Source organism: Nicotiana tabacum, chromosome 5 (genome assembly GCF_000715075.1).
Source record: "Nicotiana tabacum cultivar K326 chromosome 5, ASM71507v2, whole genome shotgun sequence".
Lineage (NCBI taxonomy): Eukaryota > Viridiplantae > Streptophyta > Magnoliopsida > Solanales > Solanaceae > Nicotiana > Nicotiana tabacum.
In genome coordinates this window covers 74,620,829-74,642,069 of record NC_134084.1, presented here as the reverse complement: position 1 = coordinate 74,642,069, position 21,241 = coordinate 74,620,829, and the positions used below count along the sequence as shown (strand labels likewise).

General features: G+C 39.7%; 1 long non-coding RNA gene across 1 annotated transcript; it reads left to right on the top strand.

The window, feature by feature from the left end:
• Positions 1-19,612: 19,612 nt before the first annotated feature.
• Positions 19,613-20,227, top strand: LOC107815178 (uncharacterized). The gene is made up of 2 exons (XR_012709226.1): positions 19,613-19,812; positions 19,994-20,227. It is a non-coding gene; the product is annotated as an uncharacterized LOC107815178 (long non-coding RNA).
• The last annotated feature ends 1,014 nt before the right edge of the window (positions 20,228-21,241 follow it).

Below are 21,241 nucleotides of genomic sequence, written 5' to 3'. Positions count from 1 at the left end.
CTCAAAGTCCCAAGGCAAGGCTTATAGGTGGGGGGCGGGGGCAGAAATTAGAGGCTAGAAGTAAGTGCAAGTGCAATAGAGGGGAATTAGGGGATGTCCAGCGTAAACTGGTGGTCATACCCAACAATAAGGAGTGCTGGCACACCCTAACCAGTCTACTAGGCCACATTTTGGGAGTTAAGATCCATTGAAGATCAGGTTTAGACCTGAGCAGCAATTTGAATACTGCCAGGCCATAAACCTTAACTCAAACACATAGAAGGGAGTAGGGGTATGGGGAATTCACAACAAACAGTAGATGTAAAGAGAGAGTAGCATATTCAATACAGAACATGAATAGGAAAGTAGCCAAGAGTGTAGCAACTGTAAAGTAAACACATAGGGATGATGCTGGAATCAAAATTAGGACATACCAGTTTCAGGGAAACAAATAAGTGAAAGCAGAAGTCTTGTAAGCCAAATTGCAAGTAAGCAGTACAAAAGATCTCAGAAGAGAGTAGAGAATTGAAAGAGTATTGTAATTGACAGTGTGTGTGTAAGAGTATGAAATTCAAAGTGTGTTCAAGTGCAGAGGAGTAGTCCCCTTTTATAGTGCAGAAAACAAGTAAGAAAAGGTAAGGAAATAGTTTGCAATCAATCACATAAAGTCTCCCTTTGGTTAAGGGATTCTGATTTCGAACGGGCATAAGATAATTAAGGAAAGAATTTGATTAAAATCTTTTCAAAGTAACATAATAAGGGTAAATACACAGGGTTTATTTAAGGCAAAAGTCCAATGGTACATGGTTTGTGAAAAATAAGGGAAGGGAATCAATCAAACAACGAGTAAAATCAAAGCTGCAAGCTTTGTTCGAATGAACCAAGTCAGAAAAAGGGTAAAGAAAGGTTCAATTAGGGAAAAGCAGTAACAATCAATTAAACACCATTAAAGGAATTTAGAATCAATTAGTAGTTGGCAAAACCTTTTGAAAAAAGAGTTCTCATATATAAAGCACACAAATATGTAAATCAAGAAGAGGCTGTCAAATTATTTAGAAGAGAGTTTAATCGAAGAGAAGTTCAGAATCATAAGCAAAAAGATACAGGTTCAATTTGCAAACTCATAGTGAGTCAAAGAGTTCGGGGTACTAAAGTGGAGCCTTAACTCGAACTCAAAAATCAAAATCGTCAAAGGAAACCCCCCAAATCCTAGGGTTTCAAAATTGAATCAGACATGAAAGTGAGAAAGCAAGTCATTTGTTTTAGAGTCTCAACAAAACAGATATGATAGAATGTTTGAATGACAAAGGAAGAAAAATCATGAAGAACATATTTGAGAAAACTCGGAAGCTAAACAAGTTCAGAAGAAGGAGATAATACAAACGTGAACACAAGTAGATGAAGCATGTAAGAACATGAACAGAGTCTAGTAAACAAGATCAAATAACTTAACGGTAAACACACATAGTAAAGAGTAAAGAAAACTAAGCAGGGATTAACATGCATAGTAGAAAAGAAAAGGAAGAAGACAGTACATGTGTAATAAAGAGTAATCACACCAGCAGGGTATGGACAAACACACATAAAGTAAAGAAGAATAAAAACAAGAAAGATTTTTCCCAAAAATCCTTTCAAAAACCCTAAAATATAAGAGAAACGATTTTGAAAAAAACTTTTGGGGAAAATACTTTAGATGGCAAGAAAAACATAGATACAGTATAGATCTAAGCAAATAACGGTGAAAGGACCTTGAATAGCTTAGGGTTTCGGAGAACCCTAGAAATGAGAAAGGCTTGGAAACAGGTCCGATCTTGAGTTGGAGAGGTCAAGAATCAGGCTCCTGAGTCTTGAATATGCCGGAGCATGGCCGGAGGAGCCATGAAATCAAAGGTCTGAGAAGATCGGAGAGGGAATCGTCGAGGTCAGGCCTCGAAGCTTCGAACAACCCTGGCTTACTGGTGAAGATAGGTGAGTACCAACTATCCATGGCCTGAGAAGCCATGGATTCCGGTGATCGGTGGTTGAAAAGGGGGTAGGAAGAGGCTAGGGTTTCGGAGAGTTTTTGAGAGGATTTGAGAGGGTTTGGGATTCAAAGGCGGCGGGCCAGGTGAGAATGAGGGATTAGGGTAGTCACTTGTGTTTAATTATGGTAGGGCGAATAGTGGTCGTTGATCCGAATGATCAACGGCCTAGATTTAAGAAGGTAGGTGGGGAACCGGGTTGGGTCAAAAGGAATTGGTCTGGTCCGAATTTGTGTTTGAAATTGGGTCAATTTTAGGCTAAAATCGAAATGTAATGGGGCTATAACTAAAACGAGCTGAGGCCAAAATTTAAATAGCCAGTTTTCCCTTTTTACTTTATAAAAATAGTAAAAAATGATTTTGAAAGCAAATTAAAAGCACTGGATCCGTTAATAGTATATAAATATTAATTTAAAAATATTGGAACCAGTTTCGTAATTATAAAATGCTATTAAATCTTAAAGCAGACTAAAATTGCAATTATATGCAATTTAGCTTTTAAAATACCAAATTAATTTGTAAAAATATATGAAAAGTAACCTACCTATATTTTGGTATAAATATGAGAATAAAATAAGTTATTCACCAAAGTGATAATTTTGGGAATAATTATTGAGCAATAAATCAATTTAAAAATCTTTTTAAAAAATTGGAAAAATACTAAAACACTTGGGCATACTTATATATGTATGTATATGATATTTGAAAGTATTTGCATGTAAAAGAAATACATAGGAAAAAATTGGGTATCAACAGCTGCCCCTTTTTACCCGAGAAGGATGAAAGAGTTGTCGGGTAAAGATATGATGGCCAATTTTGACCAAAAGAGACAATTTGCAAAGAATTTTGACCGAGCTCTGGCTCTTGAGCTGCCTACATATCCCTGGTCTTACAGGAATCAGGCCATATGTAGTTCAGGATCCATCGGCAAAATATGTCGATAGAGTTATTGAATGAAACGGACGCGATGCCTAAGTTGAGAAGGATAGTTGAAGTCTGATAGGCTGCGAGAACCGGAGTGGGATCGCTACCACTGAGACAGCCGTTTGCTAGCCGGTGTACCTGCAAGTGGGCAATACAGCATAGATTGTACATAAATTTAAATGTGATGCAAGTTCCCATTGGACCATGAATGCTGTTTTTGGACGGTTAGGATGACGTCCTTGGGCCATGACGTCCCGGGATATGAAGAGCGTAAATAAAAATTTGCAGGCCATGAAATGATGTTCTCGGGCCATATAGATGGTGCCTCCAAACTATGATGCCTTTGAATAGGTTGGCGATCTTTCAGCCCATGAAATGCAAAAGGTGGCGATCTTTTAGCCGGTAAAGAATTTAAATGAAGGTGGCGATGTTGCAGCCGTGCGAGAAAAGTAAAGAGGCAATATTTCAGCCATGCAGGATGGAGACAATGCTTAGTCTCGAAAGGCAGATAGAGTAGCCTTATGCAGATGGAGACAGGGCTTAGTCTCGAAAGGAAGATAATTAGCCTTATGCAGATAATGATGGAGGTAGAGCTTAACCTCGGAAGGCAGAAAAGTAGCCTTATGCAAAATGTAGATGGAGACAGGGCTTAGTCTCGAAAGGTAAAAGAGTAGCCTTATGCAGATAATGATGGAGGTAGAGCTTAACCTCGGAAGGCAGAAAAGTAGCCTTATGCAAAATGAAGATGGAGACAGGGCTTAGTCTCGAAAGGCAGATAAGTAGCCTTATGCAGATGATGATGGAGGTAGAGCTTAACCTCGAAAGGTAGAAAAGTAGCCTTATGCAAAATGCAGATGGAGACATGGCTTAGTCTCGAAAGGCAGAAGAGTAGCCTTATGCAGTGCAAGAATGTAAAAGGACGATTATTAGTAAGATCTCTTAGCTGATAGCTGATTACGACAATATGACTTCTAGGGAGATTGTGTACGGATAGCAATTGCGGGCAAGTGATGATTCTGAGAAGTTGAATTCTTGGGAAAGTATGCGTACATAAATATACTTAACGATACTGCAAGTCGAATGCCTGCATCCAAAGAAAAATCGTGAGTTCTGTAAGGGGAAAAGGTTAGTTCGTCTTCCCCGGGCTCTTGACGTTGTGTGTCATTGGGGTAGCATCGCTAAAGAACAGCAATTCGGATAATAGTTATGCATGATTTAGTAAATATAACATAAGTATATAATCGAAAATAGTTTTCTTTAGATGAACCAACGACTGCGACGTGGTTCAAGACATTGCAACCTCTTTCGCTCCGGAATTTTGAGGGTCCTCCTAAAAATTCTGCCCCAGTTTGCTGAGTGGACATTTCTGACGGCTGTGCTGAATGACTAAAAAAATCGTCTTCGGAATTTTGAGGGTCCTCCTCAAAATTCTACCCCAGTTTACTGGGCTGGCGCTTCTGGCAATGCATGGACTAAAATCAACTTCGGAATTTTGAGGGTCCTCCTCAAAATTCTGCCCCAGTTCCAATAGCGGGGAAAATGGATTTTTTATTAAATTATGACCGAACCCATAGGATTGCCTACGTATCTTCTCTTAAACGGAAATCAGGTCAGGCATAGTTCAAATTACATCATAGAGGGAATCATAAGTGGTTACACATAATATCATTTTACTGCATCTGAATTGATCGGCTTTGGCCAGACTTCTCTGTCCATTTCTGCAAGAATAAGGACTCCTCCAGTTAGAACCCGGTGAACCATGTACGGACCCTGCCAATTGGGAGAGAACTTCCCCTTGGCTTCATCTTGATGTGGGAATATTTTTTTCAACACCAGCTGCCCCGGTGTAAACTTCCTTGGCTTAACTCTTTTGTTGAAGGCTTTGGACATTCTGTTCTAATACAACTGACCATGGCAAACTGCATTCATCCTTTTCCCATCTATAAGGGCTAACTGCTCGTAGAGACCTTTTACCCATTCTGCATCATCCATCTCTGCTTCTTGTATGATCCTTAAGAAGGGAATTCTACCTCGGCGGGGATGACTGCCTCTGTACCATAAACCAGCATGTAGGGAGTTGCTCCGGTCGATGTGCGGACTGTGGTGCGGTATCCCAATAAGGAGAATGATAATTTCTCATGCCATTGTTTGTGCCTTTCGACCATCTTCCTTAGTATCTTCTTGATATTCTTATTGGTTGCCTCCACAACTCCATTCATCTAAGGCCTGTAGGTTGTAGAGTTCTTGTGTTTGATCTTGAATGTTTCACACATTGCTTTCATCAAGTCGTTGTTGAGATTGGAACCATTATCGGTGATGATTGATTCCGGAATTCCGAACCGACAAACAATGCGGTCACGGACGAAATCTACCACAACCTTCTTAGTGACCACCTTGAATGCTACTTCGACCCATTTGGTAAAATAATCGATTGCCACTAAGATGAACCTATGCTCATTTGATGTGGCAGGCTCGATAGGTCCGATAACATCCATTCCCCAAGCGGCGAATGGCCATGGTGAGCTTGTTGCAGTAAGCTTGTTTGGAGGCACCTTTATCATATCTGTATGTATCTGACAATGATGGCATTTGCGAATATACCGGATACAGTCTGTTTCCATAGTCATCCAAAAATACCCTACTCGGAGTATCTTCTTTGCTAAGACAAAACCATTCATGTGCGGCCCGCAGGTCCCTGCATGCACTTCGTCCAATAGCCTGGATGCTTCTTTTGCTTCGACACACCTTAGTAAACCCAAATCGAGAGTCCTCCTGTACAGGATTCCTCCACTATGAAAGAAGTTGTTGGATAACCTACGAAGTGTGCGCTTCTGAGTAGCATTGGCAAGTTCTGGATATTCCCCTATTGTTAAGTACTCCATGATATCATGGAACCATGGTTTTCCATCCGCTTCTTCCTCAACGTGGGCGCAATAAGCTGGCTGATCATGAATTTTTACTGGGATGGGATCAATGAAATTTGTATCTGGATGCTGGATCATGGACGATAAAGTAGCTAATGCATCAGCAAACTCGTTCTGGACTCTAGGGACGTGCTAAAATTCTGTCTTTGTGAACCTTTTCCTCAACTCCTATATGTGATGCAAGTAGGGAAGTATCTTAGAGTTCTTGGTTACCCACTCTTCTCGAACTTGATGTATGAGCAAGTCTAAATCCCCGATCACTAGCAACTCCTGAACGTTCATGTCAATGGCCATTTTGAGCCCCAAGATGCAGGCTTCATATTCGGCCATATTATTGGTGCAATGGAACCTGAGCTTGGCGGATACCGGGTAGTGCTGGCCGGTTTCTGATACTAGGACTGCTCCTATGACAATTCTTTTGAAATTTTCAGCTCCATCAAAAAATAACCTCCAACCATCATAGGATTCTGCAATATCTTCTCCTATGAAAGATACCTCTTCATCGGGAAAATACGTTTTTAGGTGCTCGTATTCTCCGTCCACGGGATTCTCGGCGAGATGATCCGCCAAAGCTTTCCCTTTGATTGCTTTTTGGATCACATAAACAATGTCGAATTCACTTAGCAGGATTTGCCACTTGGCAAGCTTGCTAGTGGACATGGGTTTCTGGAAGATATACTTCAAAGGGTCCATTCTGGATATGAGATAAGTAGTGTAAGCACAGAAGTAATGCCTCAACTTCTGCGCGACCCAAGTTAGAGCACAACAAGTGCGTTCTAAAAGAGAATACCGAGCCTCGTACGGTGTGAACTTCTTACTGAGATAGTAGATGGCTTGCTCCTTTCTCCCTATTTCATCATGTTGTCCCAGAACACAACCGAATGCTCCATCCAATACCGCAAGGTAAAGCAATAGGGGTCTTCTTGGCTCAGGCGGAACCAAGACCGGCGGCGTTGACAGGTATTCTTTAATTCTGTCAAAAGCTTTCTGACAATCATCAGTCCACTTGGTGGCAATGTCCTTTTTCAACATTTTAAAGATAGGTTCACAAATGACCGTGGACTGAGCTATGAACCAGCTGATATAGTTGAGTATCCCTAGGAAACTCATCACGTCCTTCTTGTTCTTTGGCAGCGACAATTCTTAGATAGCTTTGACGGATCCAATTCTATTCCTCGACGACTCACGATGAAACCCAATAATTTACCAGCAGGAACCCCGAATGCACACTTGGCGGGATTCAGTTTCAGATTGTACCTCCTCAGTCTGTTGAAGAACTTTCTTAGGTCTTCCATATGATCCCTGACTTTCTTGGATTTGATGATGACGTTATCCACATATACCTCGATCTCCTTGTGTATCATGTCATGAAAGATGGTAGTCATGACTCTCATGTAGGTGGCACCAGCATTCTTCAAACCTAATGGCATCATTTTGTAACAGTATATTCCCCATGGCGTGATGAAAGCCATTTTCTCTGCATCTTCCTCGTCCATCCATATCTGATGATACCTAGCGAAACAATCAATGAAAGACTGCAACTCATGCTTGGCACAATTGTTAATTAGAATGTGTATGTTCGGCAAGGAAAAGTCATCTTTAGGACTGGCCCGGTTAAGATCCTGGTAGTCAACACAAACTCTAACTTTCCCATCCTTTTTTGGCACTGGCACGATGTTGGCTAACCATGTAGGATACTCTACTACCCTGAGAACCTTGTCTTTGACTTGCTTGGTAACCTCTTCTTTGATTTTCAAACTCATGTCGAGTTTGAATTTCCTGAGCTTCTGCTTTACCGGCGGACATGTTGGATCTGTTGGCAGTTTGTGAGCTACAATGGATGTACTGAGACCAGTCATATCATCATACGACCAGGCGAATATGTCTTCATATTCCTTTAGGAATTCCGTGTACTCTTTCTTTTCTGATGGTGACAGGTGAACACTGATGCGCGTTTCTTTGACATTCTCTGTATCTCCCAGATTAACGACCTCAGTTTCGTCCAAGTTAGACTTAGGCCTATTCTCAAAATTCTCAACCTCTATGACGACCTCTTCTGGTATATCATCCTCTTCTGAATCCATATCCGTTTGTTGCGTTGTCTTGTTGCAAATCACAATCGTTGGTTCATCGTCAAGGCAAGTAATAGTAATGCCGTGTAAAATAAAGTGAATGATAGAAAAAATAATAAGAGCGAGATATATAACAAACTGAAATGCTTCGACTGAATTCATAATTGTTTTGAATATCAGAGCTCTTTTCAAAATTAAAGACAATGCGGAAATAAAATCAGCTAGTAAAAAGTAAAAATGTGATGCATGGTGCTTTTGTTTAGCCTTGCTACCCCGAATCTTGTATAGAAGGGTCTTCCTCCCCTTCCTCCTCGAAAATAACACAGCAGTCCATATCATTGTCTTCCAGAAACAGATTCTTTATGGCTGCCAATGCTTCATCTTCCTCTGATCCATATATGATGTTTGCCGGCTGGAAAGTCTGCTTCAGGCGAGGTATCGGATGCTCCAGTGGATATAGGGACCGCGCCATGGTGGCGACCAGTCATTGAACTCCTTCCAAGTGTATTCATACCCTAAACCAAATGTAGTACCATGTTTCTTCAGCTTAATGGGTTTGGTGATTCTCTGGAGGTTTTTGCCGAGTCCCTTTCCGGGTTCGTACCCACAATAATTCAAGATACTTTCAATCTTGTTATCCCATCATTTATCCTTGTCTACAACGTTGACCCTTTCAATGTGGTGGTATGTTTCTCCGCCTATTCTCCTTCTGCCTCCAATCATCGGGATGGTTTGACGACTATATATGGGGTTGCTACCATCGCCATGAATAATCACCTCTTGGTGATTCCATTCAAACTTTACTGCCTGATGCAGGGTCGATGCTACAGCTCCAGCGACGTGGATCCATGGTCGTCCCAACAGCAAGTTGTAGAATGCTGGGACATCTATCACTTGAAAGTCAACATCGAACCAAGTTGGTCCCATTTGCAGGCATAGGCTAATCTCCCCAATAGTAGACCTTTGGGACCCATCGAAGGCTTTAACATTGATGGCTCCATCTTTGATCTCGTGCAGGCTCTTTCCCAATGTTCTGAGAGTGATCAGTGGACAGATGTTGAGGGTGGATCCTCTGCCGATTAGGACTCTAGTGATAAAGTAATCCTCGCATTGCACGGTGATGTGCAGGGCCATGTTGTGACTCAGTCCTTCTGGTGGCAGCTCATCTTCGTGGAAGGTGATTTTGCGGCTTTCCAGTATTTGCCCTACCATATTTGCCATTTCGCCTCCAGTTATGTTGCTGGGCACATAAGCTTCGCTCAATATCTTTATCAAGGCATTTTTGTGTGCGTCAAAGCTCTGCAGAAGAGCTAGGATGGAGATCTGCGCTGGTGTTTTGTTTAACTGCTCAACGACCGAATACTCCTTAGCTTGTATTTTCCTCCAAAGATCATCGGGCCTAGTTTCAGTAGTCCGTCCAGAGGCTTGCTTACTGGACTCAGCTAGGTGCTTTGGAGTGTAAACCCTGTCTGTTCTGGTCATACCCTGTGCAGCAATTGCTTCTCCCGCCTTGGTCTTCCCTTTCCTCCTTGCTTCAGCTGTGTAATCCCATGGTATGGCATTTGAGTGGGACGGTGTTATGTCTGACATTGCTACAGGAATAGGTACCATTGGTGGTAACACAGTAACTTCGAAAGGTGCAGGTGCCTTCGGGACTCCAAACTCAACCTTAATTGGTCCGGGCGCCTTTTCAGAAGAAGGTGCTTCAAATTCGAGAGGTATAGACATATTTACTTCATCGCCCTTGGAGGGCTGATTCTGCACAACAATTGGGTTAAGCGTGACCGCCGGTTTCTTTGGCTCATCGCCCTCAGCAATCAATCCTATCGACCTCTTGGGGTCCCAATCATCTTCGATCTCGATCATGTGAATGCCTCCACCTTTGTGATCAGGCAGAGGGTTGTTGTGGACATTAGGAGCAGGCTCCTTTGCTACGATAACCTTATTTTCGATCAGAGTTTGAATCTTGTCCTTCAACGAGCGGCACTCGTCAATGGTATGTCCCTTCATGCCAGAGTGGTACGCACATGTCTTATTAGGGTTGACCCACTGGGAATGGTTTTCTAAAGTTATGGCAGGGATAGGGGAGACGTAACCAGTAGCTTTAAGTTTCAAATACAGCTGGTCAATTGGCTCAGCGATGGTTGTATATTGTCTGGAGGTCTGCGGTCAAAATTTGGTCTGGGTCTAGGGAAATTTTGGCGAGTGGGAGGTGATTGGTAGTGAGAGGGTTGGGCATTATAAGCTTGGTAAACAGGTGTAGGTTGAGAGTATCTGGGTGAGTCGGTTGATATGTGGGAGGTGGAGATGATTGGTAAATAGGTGGTGGATTTTGGTAAGAGGGTGCGGGTGCTTGGTAATTCGGAATAGGCTGATATGTAAGTGGAGGTGACGGGTAAGTGTGGTATTTTAGTGGTGATTTGGCTCCCTGTGCGACCATCACGGCACTCACATCCTTCTTCTTGGACGTGCCACCAGACTGTAAAGCCTTGTTGGTGGCCTGCAATGCTTCAAGATTAGTAACCATACCATTCTTAATGCCTTCCTCAATTCTTTCTCCCAGCTTGATGATATCGGAGAATTTCTGGCCCTCGATCAGCATCAACCTCTCATAATATTGTGGATCCTGAGCTCGGACGAAGAATTTGTTCATTTGTTCCTCTTCTAAGGCCGGCCTGAGCTTAGCAGCCTCTGATCTCCAACGAGTAGCATACTCGCGGAATGTCTCGGTAGGCTTCTTCTTCAAATTCTGGATGTAGAATACATCTGGTGCATTCTCTGTATTGAATCGGAACCTATCCATGAAATCTGATGCCATACCTACCCAGCTTGTCCATTTCTTGGGGTCCCAACTGATGTACCAGGATAAAACATCCCCCTTCAGACTTCTCATGAAGAGTTTCATACGGATTTTCTCATTCCTTCCGACTCCGACCAGCTTATCACAATATGTCCTCAAATGGACTCTGGGATCTCCCGTGCCATCGAACATTTCGAACTTGGGAGGTTTGTACCCCTCCGGAAGTTCAACATCTGGCTGAATGCAGAGGTCCTCATAATCCAGCCCCTCTATACCTTTGTTTCCTTCCATGCCCTGAACTCGGCTGGTCAACTTCTTGAGTTCTGCTGCTACGTTTCTGATAAGAGAGTTCTTGTCATCAGACTCAGGTGCACTTGAGATTGGTTGAGTGTAGTGGGGTACGTTATCTACGTAGATGGGAGTGTTGTGGAGGTGGTAATTTATGGTGTTCAGTGGTTCAGGAATGAGTAGTGGAGTGTTGTTTGGAGTGTGGCATGTGTTGCAGTGTTGAGCATGAGTGGGTTGCATCTGTGGTTGTGGGGTGTTCTATGGAGGTGCGGGATTTTGAGCATTTGGAAAGTTGACATCAGGAGCGGTGAGAGAGAATGATAAATTTGCCAAGTTCCGAACTTGGTCCAGTTCTTCTCGAAACTTCAATAATTTCTGCTCAAGTTGGGCAGCAGTTTCTTAGAAATCGGGGTACCCTGAGGAATCTCAATTCTTTCAATTTCCTTTCTGGTGCTTGAATCTCCCATTCTACCTTTGTTCTTGTTCCGGATAGGACTCGGAGGAGGAGGAGGTGGAGGGCCCTTAGATCTTGTACTGTATGATGATGGTGCTAGAATGCACGAACTAACCTTTGGGGAGGGGAATAATAAAAGAAAACAAAAACAAAAAAGGTAACAAGTTAGTAAGGATTATGAAGAAAAATGTCACAGTATTTAAACACATTGTGCAAGGATGTAAATCGTGTCCTAATTTGGGTGCCTCGTTGTGCCCGAGGTAGGCCTAGCGACAAATTAATTTGGAGAACTTATAATGCTAAATGCCTCATTTTATTGACAAAAATAAGACGAATCCCAAAACGACACTAAAATAGCGGAAAGTAAAAATGTCACTAATGGTCATTGGCCTTATTACATTAAAAGCGAAAAGAAAGACTCCTAAGTCCTAACTACTTGGTCCCAGAAGAACCTTCTTCAGGTTGAATGTTCTCGTTGATCAAGTCCTCTAGCTCACGCATATTTTCCAGTAAAAATGCTATCGCCAGACGTTCTCCTTTGCCTTCCTCAGCATTTTGACAGTCGATGACTCTTTTCCTCACTTTCCCTTCCAATTCCAGCAAGCTGTACTCTAGGTATTCTAGCTTCTCACTAGCCTTGGTGACTCTCTCTTTCCATTCGTTGATTTGGTTGCTCAATGGGAGGTTTCTCCACCAAGTCTGCAAGAGTGAAGGTATGTTTACCATACCGAAGTTAGGAACTTTGTCATTCATTTTCTGCAAAACAAAAGGGTTAAGACCTCACCCCCACCGAACTCGACTATTTAATACCAATAATCAGCATAAAAAGCATTTAGTTCTCTAAATAAATATACAGAATATGGTGGTGTCCATTTGGGTTTCAAGGAAACCCGATGGACTTTGGACAAGGTTATCTTAATGAGTCATTATGCGGACAACATAACTGACTCGGCTAGGTTTGACCATGATGCATGTACAATTAAACAGAGCAAGGTTTCTATTGGGGTATTAGACATGTACCCTTGAGTGGACAACTCAAGAGGGAAAGGCACGGAACCGTCGACTGCACCGCTGATCGACTGGTTTTACTGCAAATATGCCTTTGTCGAATTTAAAGGGTGATAATATTGGAAGAGCGCAACCACTCATTATAAGCGTTGCTATGGTATTTGTTTGGCACGAGTGGAATATGATGTTGAAGATGCAGTTTACAAGAATGAAACAAATTGACATGTATTTCCACGTTCATAAGATAAATGATTACAATAATTGCAGTAATCACAACAGTATTGAAATAAAGCAGTAAAGGAAAGCAGTTAAAGGAAAGAAAAGACATGAAGAGCCAAGTCAGTTTCGTAGTGAAAGAATAAAAGACAGTAAATAAAGCAATTAATGAGATAGTAAAGTCACAAGCAACATGCAATGGTAAAAGCCTAAAGAAGTTCCCCAGCAGAGTCGCCATGTTGTCGACGCCCCCTTTTTCTACGGGTCGAAATCGGGTATACGACATTTGAAGGACAACTCTATTCCCTTTCGAGAATTAGGTTTTGGAATTGTGAAGAGTCTCCACCTAATGATTATAGTGCATTAGGACACTTTAAGAAAGTTTTGAGTTGGAAAAAACCAGAGTTCGGGTAAGGGCTAGAAATTATCTCGAGGGGAAGGTGTTAGTCACCCCTCAAGATCCACTAGTGTGGTTCCAGCCATGTTACAATTGTGACTTTACAAGTAAACAATCAAGGCTTAAATAAGGACTTGCATACAACATTGCAATTAGGTTGAAAACTTTTGAAGGTAAGTAGAGAGGACAGAAATTTATGAAAAAAAAAATTTGAATGGTTTCACGAGAAGAGATGAAAGCAAATAAGGGGAGGGGGGTCATAGGTTTACGATTAATATGGATCACTTCAATGCAATACCCAGCAATCACTCATCAAAAAAGAGGGGTCGCACATGATATTAGCGCATCGGTCATCATATCCATATCTACCCTTCCCACCCCGTTAAGGTATTAAAGCATGGAATAGTATCGTTACTTATTGCATACTATTACCCGTCCCAATCCTATCAGTCCCGGAGGCATATGGAACTACTAATCCTAAAGGGAAGGGAGCTGGGGCTTTTGTAGTTTTTAAAAAGGATAAAATTCTAAGGCGACATTCAAAACATATACAACAAGTATTGGGAAAGCAAGTAAGCAGATACGGCTCAAATAAACCTCCTTAAATCAGAGAAAATCATATAGTTTAGCATGTCTTACACGTACTGATTAGTTCTGAATTAAATTTAAACATTAAGGCAGGCTAATTTATCACATATTTTCAGATAAGAAGTCCGAATTAGGCCTGCCTGCTGGTTGTAATTATCAAAGACTAATGCAATTATAGTTTTTACCCTAAAGCTTGCCTAGGTGTTAAACGGAACCTATAGGCATGATATCTATTAGTTTCAAAAATAAAGAAGCAAACTGATTGCAGAAAAAAGAATTGTCAATTACAGGGACATAAGATCTGCAGGCATTAAACATGATTGCTACTGATTTTAGGCTTATAAGCGAGTTGACGATTCAGGTTTGGTTGACAGCTCCTATAGGCATGCTTTCTAGGCGTTACTGATTTTAAGCGTTGTTATTGTCATGCAGAAATCCTATAGGCAGGTCATCTATATGCAGTTAGTTATTTAAATCTTATAAACAGGTTTGCCTAGTGACAGATGCATATGCAAAATGCAGGAAGTCCTATAGGCATATTACCTATATGATATGCAGAATTTCAAAAACAACTTATAGACATGGTATCTATATGAAGTGCAGAAAAACCTATGAACATGGTATCTACATGAAATGCAGAATTTTAGAAGCATAGGAATTCTCTATGAACATGGTACCTACATGACATATAGAATTTCAGAAGTATAGTAATTCCCTATGAACATGGTATCTACATGAGATGCAGAATTTCAGAAGTATAGTAATTTCCTATGAACATGGTATCTACCCCTTTGCATGCATGACTGACCCTCCCTTTTTCACTAACACCCCAGCAGCTTATTACAAGATTATTACAAACCAAAATGAATAAGAAAAAGATAAGAAATATATCAGAAATTAAAGATTCCAACCAAGGAGAGCCTAATTCAGACCCCAGGTCTGAAATATGAAATAAACCAACTTCCAAAGATCCGATTTCCAAAGCCTTTCTCTTATTTGGGATGTGTCAAAGTTCCAAGGAGCTTCAAGAACTCCAGGAAATGCTTACACCCCCAAATATCATTGCAGAATCAGATTATAGTGCAGTGTGGAAGGGCCAGCCCTCAAATGTCCAAGCTCAGAGGGAACTCAAAGTCCCAAGGCAAGGCTCATAGGAGGGGGGCAGAACTTAGAGGCTAGGAGTAAGTGCAAGTGCAATAGAGGGGAATTAGGGGAAGTCCAGCGTAAACTGGTGGTCATACCCAACAATAAGGAGTGCTGGCATACCCTAACAGTCTACTAGGCCACATTTTGGAGTTAAGATCCATTGAGGATCAGGTTCAGACCTGAGCAGCAATTTGGATACTGCCAGGCCATAAAACTTAACTCAAACACATAGAAGGGAGTAGGGGTATGGGGAATTCACAACAAACAGCAGATGCAAAGAGAGAGTAGCATATTCAATACAGAACATGAATAGGAAAGTATCCAAGAGTGTAGCAACTGTAAAGTAAACACATAGGGATGATGCTGGAATCAAAATTATGACATACCAGTTTCATGGAAACAAATAAGTGAAAGCAGAAGTCTTATAAGCCAAATTGCAAGCAAGCAGTACAAAAGATCTCAGAAGAGAGTAAAGAATTGAAAGAGTATTGTAATTGAGAGTGTGTGTGTGTGTAAGAGTATGCAATTCAAAGTGTGTTCAAGTGCAGAAGGGTAGTCCCCTGTTATAGTGCAGAAAACAAGTAAGAAAAGGTAAGGAAATAGTTTGCAATCAATCACATAAAGTCTCCCTTTGGTTAAGGGATTCTGATTTCGAACGGGCATAAGACAATTAAGGAAAGAATTTGATTAAAACCTATTCCAAAGTAACATAATAAGGGTAAATACACAGGGTTTATTTAAGGCAAAAGTCCAATGGTACATGGTTTGTGAAAAATAAGGAAAGGGAATCAATCAAACAGCTAGTAAAATCAAAGCTGCAAGCTTTGTTCGAATGAACCAAGTCAGAAAAAGGGTAAAGAAAGGTTCTATTAGGGAAAATCAGTAACAATCAAGTAAACACCATTAAAGTAATTCGGAATCAATTAGTAGTTGGCAAGACCTTTTGAAAGAAGAGTTCTCATATTTAAAGCACACAAATATGTGAATCAAAAAGAGGCTATCAAATTATTTAGAAGAGAGTTTAATCGAAGAGAAGTTCAAAATCATAAGCAAAAAGATACAGGTTCAATTTGTAGACTCATAGTGAGTCTGAGAGTTCAGGGTCCTAAAGTGGAGCCTTAACCCGAACTCAAAAATCAAAATCGTCAAAGGAAACCCCCCCAAATCCTAGGGTTTCAAAATTGAATCAGACATGGAAGTGAGAAAGTAAGTCATTGTTTTAGAATCTCAACAAAACAGATATGATAGCATGTTTGAATGACAAAGGAAGAAAAATTATGAAGAACATATTTGAGAAAACTCGGAAGCTAAACAAGTTCATAAGAAGGAGATAATACAAACGTGAACACAAGTAGATGAAGCATGTAAGAACATGAACAGAGTCCAGTAAACAAGATCAAATAACTTAACGGTAAACACACATAGTAAAAGAGTAAAGAAAACTAAGCAGGGATTAACATGCATAGCAGAAAAGAAAAGGTAGAAGATAGTACATGCGTAATAAAGAGTAATCACACCAGCAGGGTATGGACAAACACACATAAAGTAAAGAAGAATAAAAATCAGAAAGATTTTTCCCAAAAAATCCTTTCAGAAACCCTAAAATCAAAGAGAAACGATTTTGAAAAAAAAACTTTTGGGGAAAACACTTTAGATGGAAAGAAAAGCATAGATACAGTATAGATCTACGCAAATAACGGTGAAAGGACCTTGAATAGCTTAGGGTTTCGGGGAAACCCTAGAAATGAGAAAGGCTTGGAAACAGGTCCGATCTTGAGTCGGAGAGGTCAAGAATCAGGCTCCTGAGTCTTGAATATGCTGGAGCATGGCCGGAGGAGCCATGAAATCAAAGGTCTGAGAAGATTGGAGAGGGAATCGACGAGGTCAGGCCTCGAAGCTTCGAACAACCCTGGCTTACTGGTGAAGATAGGTGAGTACCAACTATCCATGGCCTGAGAAGCCATGGATTCCGGTGACCGGTGGTTGAAAAGGGGGTAGGAGGAGGCTAGGGTTTCGGAGAGTTTTTGAGAGGATTTGAGAGGGTTTGGGATTCAAAGGCGGCGGGCCAGGTGAGAATGAGGGATTAGGGTAGTCACTTGTGTTTAATTATGGTAGGGCGAATAGTGGATGTTGATCCGAATGATCAACGGCCTAGATTTAAGAAGGTAGGTGGGGAACCGGGTTGGGTCAAAAGGAATTGGGTTGGTCCGAATTTGAGTTTTAAATTGGGTCAATTTTAGGCTAAAATCGAAATGTAATGGGGCTATAATTGAAACGAACTGAGGCCAAAATTTAAATAGCCAGTTTTCCCTTTTTATTTTATAAAAATAGTAAAAAATGATTTTGAAAGCAAATTAAAAGCAATGGATCCGTTAATAATATATAAATATTAATTTAATAATATTTGAACCAGTTTCATAATTATAAAATATTATTAAATCTTAAAGCAGGCTAAAATTGCAATTATATGCAATTTAGCTTTTAAAATACCAAATTAATTTGTAAAAATATATGAAAAGTAACCTACCTATATTTTGGTATAAATATGAGAATAAAATAAGTTATTCACCAAAGTGATAATTTTGGGAATAATTATTGAGCAATAAATCAATTTAAAAATCTTTTAAAAAATTGGAAAAATACTAAAACACTTGGGCATACTTATATATGTATGTATATTTGAAAGTATTTGTATGTAAAAGAAATACATAGGGAAAAATTGGGTATCAACAACGATGAGCTTGTAGTACGACTCTCTCATTTGAGTCATTTTCATGATTTGAGTACGTTCAGATTGTTGCTTATTGGTGCGCGGATTGCACGAGTTCTGGCTTTAGATTTTATTGATGTGTCATGTCACCAGAGTAGTTGTGTTGGAATTAGATGAGATTGTTGGGATCTAGAATGAATACAAACGGATTCGGTTTTAATATGTTGGAAAGATAATATTGATGTTCGGCTCAGGAGTTTGCGAAAGGCCTTGCCAAAGGAGAAGTGGCTTCACGAATGGTTGATCTGAGAAATGGTTATGACGTTCTACGTGTTTCATTTATCATTGGCAGTATATGAAAGTGTTGGAATGAGACTTCAGTTGATAAGAGGTTATTATTGGTACTCGGTTGTTGTGTGCAGATGTCGTGATTGGGAGTTATCGCTACAAGTGTCTGAGTTATGCGGTATATCTGTGATTGCATCTAGGGTTGCAGATATGGTTTGTTACAGCTTGTTCAGACTTATTCAGAGTATAGATATGAGATTATGATCTTGTAGATGATTTCAGAAGTGGAAATGTGGTTCTAAGGTTTATGGGTTAGGTTGGATTGTAAAATTTCAGTTACATTATGTTATCGGACCTATATGAGATAGGGTGATGTGGTATCACCCTCGGGTATGTGCATGGTAAGGTTACACAGCGATTTGATGGTTTCCGGAACAACTCTGGGCATGTTAGAGGACGAACGTATGTTTAAGTGGGGGAGGATGTAACGAACCCAACCAGTCGTTTTGAGCTTTTGCATTTCGCTCGCCAGTTCTCGGGCATGTCTAGCCCCGTGTGATGTATCGTGACTTATGTAAATCGTCGGTTTTAGTTTTCAAGATAATCAGAATGAATTTGGAAGAACGGTCCTCAGTTTGAAGCTTAAAATTTGAAAGATTTGACCAAGTTTTGTAAAAAATGATAGCTTAGCTAGAAAGATGTTTGCAAGGATGGTTTAACGAGACATAATACTCCATAACTATCTCTAAGTAAATAACAAACAGTTCCGTATGAAAAAAAGAAAGAAAAACTAAGCAGTCTAGTAAAATTTAAACCAAATAGGTTCTTAATATATATTCATCGAAATTAACAATTTGTTAGACTTCAAGAATGAAAATTGAGATGATGCATCCAAGAATGTAACTTAATCAATGGTGACTTATTACTGAAATTGAGGTTCATATCTTTAAGCCAATCTCTCTCGTGTCAAAGTAGAGGGGGTGTTTATATAAAATCATACTAATTTATCATGGTTACGATGTGATGTGTTTATCAGGTTGGTGTAAACATTTAATGCAGGTAACTTTTTACCCGGAACAACTGTCCCTTTTATGTTACACAAATCATGAACTGTTTACTAACGCCTATGCATTAAGTTTAGTAAATTTAACTACATGAGTAAAGAGTAAAGATTAAACAATTAGAATAGGCATCTATTTTTACCTGAAATAATCTTAAAAAGTTGCTTTTGTGACTCAGGTTTATAAATTCATTTCAGCGTTCCTTTATTTTATCTTCTCGTATTGACAATTAATCCCACAGTGAAATTTTAAGGTGCTTTATTCTAATATTTAAGTTTCTTAGATATTTTTATAATTTAACTATAGTTAAGACTTAAGCCCGTAAAAATATATAATTTATAGAAAAAACAAATGTCATAAATTTATTTGTTTGGTGTATACATCCAAACTTAAGTTTTTATTTCTTTGGCATTCATAAGTTTAAAAGAAAAGGTTGTATTTCCAAAACTTAATTCAAAAATTTTTTAAAAATATTTTTTAAATGAAACCAGTAACATTGTTGATAAGAAAAAACAACTCCTCCATAGCTTTTTTTAAGTTGTGGCATCATTCGTGGACTCAGATAATCAAACATCTGGTCAAATGACATAATAAATAGTACTGGTTTATATTTGTGGTTATTATCTTAAAACCTTTCATGGCTACCCTTGGACTCCGGTAAACCATGACCATGCATTTCTACTTTTACGTTCCATGCATCCTTATATTAGACCCTGCATTTTCCTCTTCCTTTTCAACTGCAGTATTTTAATTTCTCCAATAAGTTAAGAGGAAAGCGTACGTTCTAGCAAGAACAATATATAATGGCACGTAAAATCATGATTCTTGCCCTCGTTTTCTTCGGCATGGTATGCATGGCCTCAGCCATTGATGGCCCGGCAGCTTTGAAAGACGCCGCAAACGCTCCGATTGCAGTTGAAAATAATGATGTCATTGGTATGGTTGAATTGTGATCATCTCATCTAAATATTTTACGCACATTTTTAATTACTTATGTTATGTTTCAACATGGCCCTTCACCTGAGCTTGCATTTTTATTTATGGGTCAAACACATGGAAATGGGCTTAAGTTGCAGAACGAACATATTTTTAATTATTAATTTATATTATGTCTCAGGTATCGTTGATGGAACCGCAGAAAATGGAGTTTTAGTTGCTGCACCAATTGGCGGACCAGTTCCTGCAAATGCTTTCCCTAACATAAGTTTTCCATCACCACCAAATAGTGGTGCCACAATTGGCACCCTTGACTTTTTCTCCATTGCCACCACTGTTGTCTCTGTTGCCATTGCTGGCTCATTCTTTTTTTGAATGACAAATTAAGAACCGGACATCTTATCTGGAGCTTGAATCATTGTGTTGCATCTTTTTTCTGGTTACGCATTTTTCTGTCTTTAATCTTTATGTAATATGTTACATATTATGTTGGACAATATGTCAAAGACAACATCTTTGTTAACCATGAAAATTTAATAAAAGATAAAAAATGTTGATCGTAAGTTAGTCTACGTAAGTACACTATAAGAGTTACAGTCTTTGTACGTCATGTTCATCGTAAGTTAGTCTACGTAATTACGAGACATACTTTTGAGGTTAATTACAAGCACTTAAGCTCATGTCTAGTATGTTACACTTTGCACCTTTATGTTGTTTGTGTTGTGAGTGAGCTAATGTACACCCCGTATTTTCATACATCAAAGTGAATCGTAAGTTAATCGACATAAGCCGGAAGAATGAGATTATCTTTTAGGGTACAAGTGTTTTATTGATGTTTACGCAAGTGATAAGCAAGTGTTGTAAAGATTGGAGGCTAAACGAAGTGAAAAAAACAACTTCGTCAAAGTTGGCAAATTGGGAATGTTACAACTCATACTTTCGAGGTGAGATTAGGAGTGTTTAAGATGGTAAGAAGGTTATGTTATGAGGTATTTGAATCATATAATAGTGATATGTTAAGTTTTAAAGTCAAGTAAGTTGTAAAACAAAAGTTGGCAAAAGTTATCGCAAGTTACGTTTATAAGCTTAAATTTACTGAAATTTATGTCACTGAGTTTTTCTCCCAATATACTTAGAGTTACGAGGTCATTCACCCACCAAATTGAAGGTCTATGAGTCTCTTTTGCAATGCATTAAACCGTTCACCGATACAATATCGGAGTAGACAAAATATTTATATTTTTGCGAGACTATGTAGACTGCCCCATTGGGACCCACAGAGGTGGTGAAAAGTTTCACCTTTCTATTAAAGCGATGCAACCCTTTTACCACCCCATTTTTTGCCCAAAACTGAACCCTAAGCTCATAAAAAGCTCCCAAGACCTTCTCCAACCGTTCAAGTAAAGTTCTAAAAGAAATCAAAGTGGTT